Source organism: Tarenaya hassleriana, unplaced genomic scaffold, assembly GCF_000463585.1.
Source record: "Tarenaya hassleriana unplaced genomic scaffold, ASM46358v1 Cleome14, whole genome shotgun sequence".
NCBI classification, from domain to species: domain Eukaryota; kingdom Viridiplantae; phylum Streptophyta; class Magnoliopsida; order Brassicales; family Cleomaceae; genus Tarenaya; species Tarenaya hassleriana.
The window spans coordinates 2869961-2879003 of record NW_010964598.1 but is presented as its reverse complement, the minus strand read 5'-3'; the positions used below and the strand labels follow the sequence as shown (position 1 = coordinate 2879003).

Here is a 9043-nt window from a genome sequence, read left to right as displayed (position 1 = left end):
TTGTTGTCACAATACAGAGCAATGGGACTATCAGATATATATATATATATATATATATAAAGGTTAACCAAAAAAAAAGTATGACTCTCTAGCTTAAATACAAATAAATGTGACATAATTTTCCAATTTTAGAGAGGAAGAATTTGGAGATGTGATAGTGCAAATCTAGGTGTATAAATAAGCTCAAGTAATAAAAAACTAGATATAGCGAATATCGTAAAGATACGGATCAACTGTAGTATCAGGGTCGAACACAGGGAATAGTTAACTCCAAGAATAAGACTCAACCAAGAATCAGATCAGAAAATAGCAGATGAAGTATATGAATACCGAAAATAAAAGCAATAAACAAACTAAGTAAAATCAGATAACTAAACCACCATACATTCGGGATAACCTTAACGCACAGAGATTTTTTCTAAGGATGGAGAATCTACGAATATCGAACTCTAATCGGGGATTTCAAGTTCTAATATCATATTTGACTTTTTCAAGTCCTAAATCCACTATCCAATAAGTTAACCTATCGATCTTTCAACCTAATAGATTAAAATATCAAATGCATTAACGAACACTATCACGGTTCCTAAACCGATTAACCTATCTTTCAATAGTCTTAATCAATTCATTCAATGAATTCTTTCCGAATCTAATCTCAACTTTCGTTGCAAATCAGAATCTAAGATCAATCAATCAACAAGCCAAGAAGATCAAAAGCAATAAACTCAATTCAATTAAACCGACGAGTATCGATAACGTAGTCTCGAAAAATAAAAATCAAACAAATCTCTACAAGGTTAAATAACTAGTTACAGTGAAACGAGTAGTCGCAACCCATAACAACAAACTAGTTCAAATCAATAAAGAGAAACATGGAAAACAGATAGAGAAAAAACTCGCAGCGATCTCTCGACGACGATTCTTCAATCTCTGCTTCCGGAAACTCCGTCTTGATTCTCTCTCGAGTTCTCTGGCTTCTTCTGTGATCTTTCCATGATTTCTAAAGCCGAAGACGTCCTCTCTTTATTGGCTTGGCGGCTCGGTTTCTTCCTTTGCTGAAAACGGAAGTCCGGATGCAAAATAGAAAGTTTTCCCGTAATGCAACATGGTCGTGTCGAATGCAATACGATCCGTGTCAATTCTCTGAGCAAAACTTCACTTTTTCAGCAATTCAACACGGGTCGTGTCAAATGCAACACGGTCCATTCCAATTCTCTGAGCAAAACTTCACTTTCAACACGGACACGGCACGACATGTCGAATGCAACACGGTCCATGTCGATTCTTCGACTCGAACACACTTGACAGATTTGCTCATAACTTTCTGATCCAATGTCGAATTTACGTCTTGGTGTCTATGCGTAGATATTGAAGAGAGCTTTCCAATGATGTAGAGAACGCACAATTTGGACTTGTAGAATGAACGTTATTAAACTTGCAAGATTTGACATTTTTAGACTTCACGTTTTACCCCGGAATAACTCCAGATGTTTCTGTTTCGTCAGTGATGTTCCGCAATCCATATTTTCCACTCCTTTTGCTCTCTTTTATGCATGAATACCTGTTTTAACACCAAAGAAAGCAACCAGGCAATATTGAGACCAAATGTGCTCTAGAGTATCTATAAATGTGCAAAACCGAGTAAAATGCACTAGATATCTTATATCAAAATATCACCAAAATACATGTTATCAAACTCCCCCAAGCTTAAGCTTTTGCTCATTGGTCATGCCAATCCAGGCGAATGGTTGATCAAGTAATAAATACCTAGACTAAGCTGATTCCGCAAGGGTACGGATTCGATGTAGTACCAAGGTCGAACTCAGGGACCGAGAGGTGATGGTGTCGATGATGATTCTAGCAAGAGTAAAGTGCAAGATTGTTGGTTGGTTGGGAAAAACTATAACTAAAAGTACTGTAGGTTCGGGGGTTCACCGATGCTATGGATTGTCTCTAAGATATAAAGATTGATTTGCAGTTTTGATAGGTTCGGGAAACTCTAGCTTCTAATTTAGAATTCGTCGGGGTCAGGGATCGTAATTCTCTAACTAACGCTTTCCTATCAGCTTCCGCATCTTTAGGTTTACGTAAGAAGCATTAACGTTCGCTATCATAGTTCCTAGATCGAATTAAGAATTCCTTATCAAATCCAACCTATGCGTTCAGAATTAATAATTGAATCTATCCTATGAACGAATTCCGGTATTAACTAATCCAAATTTTTTTGCAATTAATTAACCCACATCAATTCATATAGATGATCAATCTGATGAAAGCATTAAGTTCAATTCATAGAACCAGATCTAAGCAAACCATGCAATAATCTTATTAAGAACATGAACGAATCCATAACATGGCTAGAATCTCTAGCCTACAGTAAGTGAACTACTCACGATCCATGGGAGAAAACGAAACTGCAACAGATTCATACAACATCTCAAAAGATAAAGAGAAAAGAAACTTATAGGATGAAGAATCAATCTTTAAACTCCAAAATGTAGCATTCTCCGCTCCAATTCATCCCCCAAAGCGTCAAAAACCGAAAAATCTCGATTGGTCTCGAAAACTGTGTCCAAAGTCGAACCCTCTCTCGGTTTCCGTACGGTCTTTTTATAGACATTTCGAAATATCGACGTTAAAACCTCGATATCGATGTTTTCTAACGTCGATATTTCTCCAAGGTGCCCAGATCTCGAGGTTTTGGAAGGTCGATACCTGGACTGCTCAGATCTCGAGGTATGGAAGGTCGATATCGACGTTGTGAAAGGTGGACATCTAGACTACTCAGATCTCGAGGCATGGAACATCGATATCGATGTTCGAAAACGTCTAGATCTGGAAATCTGAAAGTCTGATCTCGAGGTGGCTGAAAACTTCGATATCGAGGTTGAAGAACGTCGATATCGACGTTATGAAATGTCGATATCGATGTTCTAAACCTCAATATTCTCCCTTTTTCGCTCCGAAGTCCGTTTCTCGCTCGCGAGAAGTCCGAGACCTTCCTTAGCTCATACGTGACTGTCCACCTAGTCCAAATAAGCTCCAAAAACATCGTTTTAGCTCTGGTTTCGTCCGATTACGCGAATATTCCTGAAATTACATTAAAGAGCAAAGAAAATGGTATTTGTGCACAAAATGTGGCCTAAATGCTAGATTTGTACAGAAAAGATGGGTGAAATGCAACTAAAACCATAGGAAAATAACGTCAAAAACCGTGTCATCACTCATCCTCGAGCAAATAGGCAATGGAAAACACCTGAGAAGAGGGCGAGACCATGATACAGATCAAAATGATAATCGAGAGCGAAACTTCTATCCGATCTAGATCCCCGTGAACCATGACCAAGTCTGTCTAGTATGATCTCCCTCTCTAAAGGAAAGTCTTTCCTAGTTATGAGATCTATACCACTACCTAGAACTAATCAAAAGACTTCAATCATCTATCAAACATGTTTCTCGAACCTATCACACCATTCTACTTAATCGTATCTAGTCTACATTTTTTACATTCATTCTTTTTCCTCTTCTTTTTTTTCATCTAGCTGGATTTTTTTATCTTTTGTTGTCATCTCGGATTCCTAGGACGTTGAAGTTAAATGATTCATAATTGTTCTTTTTGTCGATTTTGTTCATTGGATGACCCGACCCACAACTTAGACCCGAACCATCTAATCGATGCACTCATGTTCTCGAACGATTTTCGTTGACGAGATCATGACAGCGGAGTGTCGAGATGCTTATTATCTTTTTCTGCATGCGAAGAAATAAGGATGCATTTGATAATAGACTTTACCGATTTTAGCAAACCTGGGGATGGTTCCTATAGAAACTTTTCTACTCGGCTAGACAACATCGGTCATATGGGTTCTAACCAACAATTTCTATCCCACGAACCATTTTAGACAATCCTAAAGATCAAGTAATCAATTCAACAAAACTTAACCATATTTAACGGATCGTCATGTTTTCAAGACGTTTCTACTTTCTCATACCATAAAGCATCACATCAATGCTCAAAACGGTTTTATACACATACTTTTATGTCCTAAACATTATATGTACATGCACAATCCTAACAACAAACTATAACAATAAACTATATGATCCTAAAACATCTTATATGCACATGCAATTAAAAAGTGAAAAAAATCAAAAAATTATCCTAAAAATAGAAAAATGCATGCAACACTACTCTAAATAGATATGGTTTGGCGTTAGACGAATCTTCCCCCACACTTGAATTTGACACTGTCCTCGGTGTCAAATCTCGTCTAGTAGAACCAACCAATAAGATGAGTCAAAAGAGAAGCAAATCAAAAAGAGAAAAGAATACTTACCTCGCGATGTTCATTCACTCGCGCCGAAGTCTGCCTACGTCAATCATATAGCTAGCTTCCTTGCCCCCTCAAACCTCCTCGTTAGAACTCAACCTGGTGACAAGAGACAAACCAATGTCCGATGCAAAAAAGAAAAGAAAAAGAAGGGAAAGAAAAACTAACCTAAAAAAAAACTCGGGTTGCCTCCCGGGAGCGCTTGTTTAAGGTCGTTAGCTTGACGATACTCTCTCAACTCTTGGATGGGTCTAACAACCAAAGATTATCGATCTTCTACCAACCTGGATCATGAAGTTTAAGAGCATCTCTATGACAAAAGGAGTTTGAGAAACGAGGCGTACCTAGTAGAGAAAAGTCTGGTGGTGATGCATGAGATTCGAGCCAGTTCTCACGAAGGTCTGATGAGTTAGTGACATGTTCAACCATGTTAGTTTTTTTCTTACCTTTGGTCCTTTTTGGATCTAGTCCTCTCTTAATCTTGTGTCTGTGGTCCTAATTCTTGGACGTTTTGAGCTTGTAAATTGAACAAATAGATTTCACACTTTCGTTTGGATTGTCATTTTGATTGAGCATGAATTCTATTATCTCGTCTCCAATGGACATAGTAAGACGGCCAGCTCTGACGTGGATGACGATATCTGTTGTGTTGAGGAAGGGACGCCCCAAAATGATAGGCATACTTGAATCTACATCCATATCAAGAACCACAAAATCGACAGGTATGTAATAGTCACCCACCTTAAGTGGCATATCCTCTAGTATACCTGCAGGCCGTTTGGTCGATTATCTGCCAACTGTAATACCATTTGTGTGGGTTTTTGATGCGGACATGACATTGCTTGAAGAAGAAGAAACGAAGAAATCTCAAAGCTTCCTTATTTGGATTCAACTCAAGATCACGAAGGATTTAAATCTGATTTAATTAGATTTAATTTAGATATAATCAAATTTAGATATGATCTGATTTGATTTTATTTAGATATGATCTGATTTGATTTTATTTAGATATGATCCGACTTGATTTAGATTTGATCTTTTTACCTTATCTTGTTGACATTTGTAATACTATATAAGGAGATCTTTGTAGACTTGTTTAAGCAGACTTTGGAAAATAAAATAAAAAAATTTGAGTTTCTTTAGAATTCGGTATGTCCGATTCTTTATCTTCTCGGTGTGTCCGAGTCTCAGTCCTCCTAAGTTGTGCGTGTGTCGCCTTCTTATGAGGATCTATTGTGACGATATCAGGAGGACTCTCCATCCCCTCTTGTGGTGTCACCGATCCACCCATCCTTTTCACCCGTAAGCTGAGTTCGAGCGCCTTCAAGGCCGGTGATTGGCTTCGGATCAACCTTCCATCCCGAGTGTATCAACCCTTGGATCGAAGCGTGCATCATTTGGTATCAGAGCCCGGTTCAAGGACCACTACACGCGGTTTATCCTATCTAAATTGTTTTTTGCTACCTATTGTTTCTTGTTGTTGTTTTTGTTTTTGAAAAAAAAAACAAACAAAGTCTACAGTGATATTTGGTTTTGAGGACAAAACCTTTTTCAAGAGAGAGAGAATGATGCGGACATGACATTGCTTGAAGAAGAAGAAACGAAGAAATCTCAAAGCTTCCTTATTTGGATTCAACTCAAGATCACGAAGGATTTAAATCTGATTTCAATTAGATTTAATATAGATATAATCAAATTTAGATTTGATCTGATTTGATTTTATTTAGATATGATCCGATTTGATTTAGATTTGATCTTTTTACCTTATCTTGTTGACATTTGTAATCCTATATAAGGAGATCTTTGTAGACTTGTTTAAGCAGACTTTGGAAATGAAATAAAAAAATTTTGAGTTTCTTTAGAATTCGGTATGTCCGATTCTTTAGAATTCGGTATGCACTCTAAACATGTTTGGATGCACTCTTAGAATTCGGTATGTCCGATTCTTTATCTTCTCGGTGTGTCCGAGTCCCAGTCTTCCTAAGTTGTGCGTGTGTCGCCTTCTTATGAGGATCTATTGTGACGATATCAAGAGGACTCTCCATCCCCTCTTGTGGTGTCACCGATCCACCCATCCTTTTCAACCGTAAGCTGAGTTCGAGCGCCTTTAAGGCCGGTGATTGGCTTCAGATCAACCTTCCATCCCGAGTGTATACACCCTTGGATCGAAGCGTGCATCAGTTTTAGTTCACCTACATCTAGTTGCATGAAGATCGACAATGGCATTAGACTTACGCTTGCTCCTAGATCACATAGCGCTTGTTCAATAAAAAGATTACCCAGCTTGCAAAGAATGGAGAAACTACCTGGGTCTGCCATCTTACGTGGCAGATCGTGCTGAAAAACGGTACTGCACTCTTTGGTTAATGCTATTGTCTTCCTCTCCATTGTCTTCTTCCTAGACAGAATATCCTTGAGAAATTTGGCATAAGAGGGCACTTGAGTGATTACCTCATGAAAAGGCATTGTGAACTCCAGTTTTTTTATCATGTCCGTGAAGTGCTTAAATTGGTTGACCTCTTTGTGTTGCACAAGTCGTGAAAGGAATGGAACCGGAGGAGGTCTGGGAGGTGGGGTACATACTTTGGTTCTTCCTCACATGTCATCTTAATTGGAGTATCTGCAGACTGAATGTTAGAGGTAGGGGTGGGCACGGATCGGATATCCGAAGTTTTTCAGATATTTGTATCCGTATCCGATCCGTACAAATATCGTATTTTGTTATCCGTATCCGATCCGTAGTTTTCGGATATCCGCAATTTCGGATATCCGTAAAAACTACGGATATTTGCAAATATCCGTATCCGACACAAAAATAATAAAAATAAAAAATTAAATTAAAAAACTAAAACAAAAATAAAATATATAATCTATCAAATACAAAACGATATTCAAATTCAAAATACATAACATAAACATTCTAAATCAAACCAACAACGAACATAATCATAATTCATCGGATACAAATATATTTAATGTTTAAATTAAAAAGATTAAGAATCATAAACCTCCATACGTAAAACAACATTTGTTGAATCTTCATGAAAAACCTGTAAAAAAACATTCCAACATATAATATAAACCAATTGATTAATAAAAACTTAGATATATATGATATCTTATTATACCTTACATACTCTAGTTCTCCAAAATTCGTTGATCGCCACATCAATCATCCAAATTTAGCATTGGTGATTCGAGCAATTCGGTTATTTCATCTAAACAAAAAAAAGTATATTAGAATCATCAATAAGCCAATAAATAAACATAAAAATATTCAAAATATTACATACCGATCTCAGTGTTTGCATCTCTTCTAACGTTTCTTCAATATTATTCAATCCTTCGGGACTACGAATCCAATCTTGAGTGCAAATAAGAGCTTCAACCATCTTCGGAGTGAGACAACTACGACACGGACTAATCACACGACCGCCGATACTAAAAGCAGACTCTGAAGCAACTGTCGATACCGGAATAACCAAAAGATCTCTTGCCATCAAAGAAAGAATCTTATACTATGAACTCGTCGTCTTCCACCAATACAAAATATCAAAGTTTTGAACATTCTCTTCACATTCTTCGGACAAATACTTCTCTAATTCTGATTTTACTACACTCCCATGACTTTTACGTTTCAGATAATCTTGAAACAACCAATCATCAATACCATCCACACTATTAGCACTCAAAACTTCACTTCCACTTGATTGATCCGTTTCAATAGAATTGGTAGGCTCAAAAGTAGTCTCATAACTTTTAAACATCTTTTGCAGTGTTTGTTCGATGATATCCATCACATCTTTAGCTTCATGCTCCATATAAACTTTCTCAACTACCCAACTTATCCATTCCATCTTGAGACACGGATCAATAATAGTTGCAAGATAAATCAAAGGATTCATTATTTTGTAATCCCCCCAATACTTGCGAAACTTGTCTATCATCTTCAATGCAATTGAGCGAATCATCTCATTTTCGCTCATACTCATCATCTTAATACGTACTCCCACTGTAAATCTCTTTCATGTATAAGTTTCTGGTCACATACTGAGAACCAGAAATCTTCACAGTGGTATCATAAAAGACTTTTAAAAAAGGCAACAAAGCACTTACTCGTGACCAATCTTCTTCTGAAGGCACCACTTTTCCATTCTTTTTTAGTTCATCCACATACTTCTCATCCTGCAACTCAAGCAAATCAAAAGCTTTCTTGACTTTTAAAGCAGACTCCAACATAGTATAAGTGGAATTCCATCTTGTTTCTGTTGGGTTTCCTGGGATCTCATGAGCGAATCTAATTCCTAAGAGATCGATTCTAGGGTTTGCGCAGCGGATATAAAACAAAAATTTTAATGAAACCCTAGAACCATGCTACTATTGAATCATAGAAACGTTAGAACGCTTACCTCAATCGATCCGGGGCCTGTATCAATTGATCTGTTCGTCCGATCACTCTAGGCAGGAAGAATACCTCGCCCTCTACACGTATCCACACGTCGGGATGGATTCCAACACCTTGGAACTTGTCTGCTAGGACTAGAGATCTCGATCTCTCTTGTGTGCAAGGTTTTTGGAGGCTTAGAGTTTTATTTTTCTTCTTTTTTTTCTTTTCTTCTTTTTTTTTCTTCTTTTTTTCTTCTTTTTTTTCTTCTTTTTTTTTCTTCACTTAAAACCCTAGAAGACATTCTCCTTATATAGACTTTCCAAAA

General features: G+C 37.3%; 1 long non-coding RNA gene across 2 annotated transcripts; it reads right to left on the bottom strand.

Annotated features, from left to right (window-relative positions):
- Positions 1-7288: 7288 nt before the first annotated feature.
- LOC104808308 lies at positions 7289-8778 on the bottom strand. Of its 2 annotated transcripts, XR_770920.1 has the most exons (5): positions 8741-8778; positions 8448-8516; positions 7625-8343; positions 7460-7549; positions 7289-7381 (listed from the first exon to the last, which is right to left on the bottom strand). It is a non-coding gene; the product is annotated as an uncharacterized LOC104808308 (long non-coding RNA). The 2 variants fall into 2 exon arrangements; XR_770919.1 differs by having other exon boundaries at positions 7625-8516.
- Between the last annotated feature and the right edge of the window lie 265 nt (positions 8779-9043).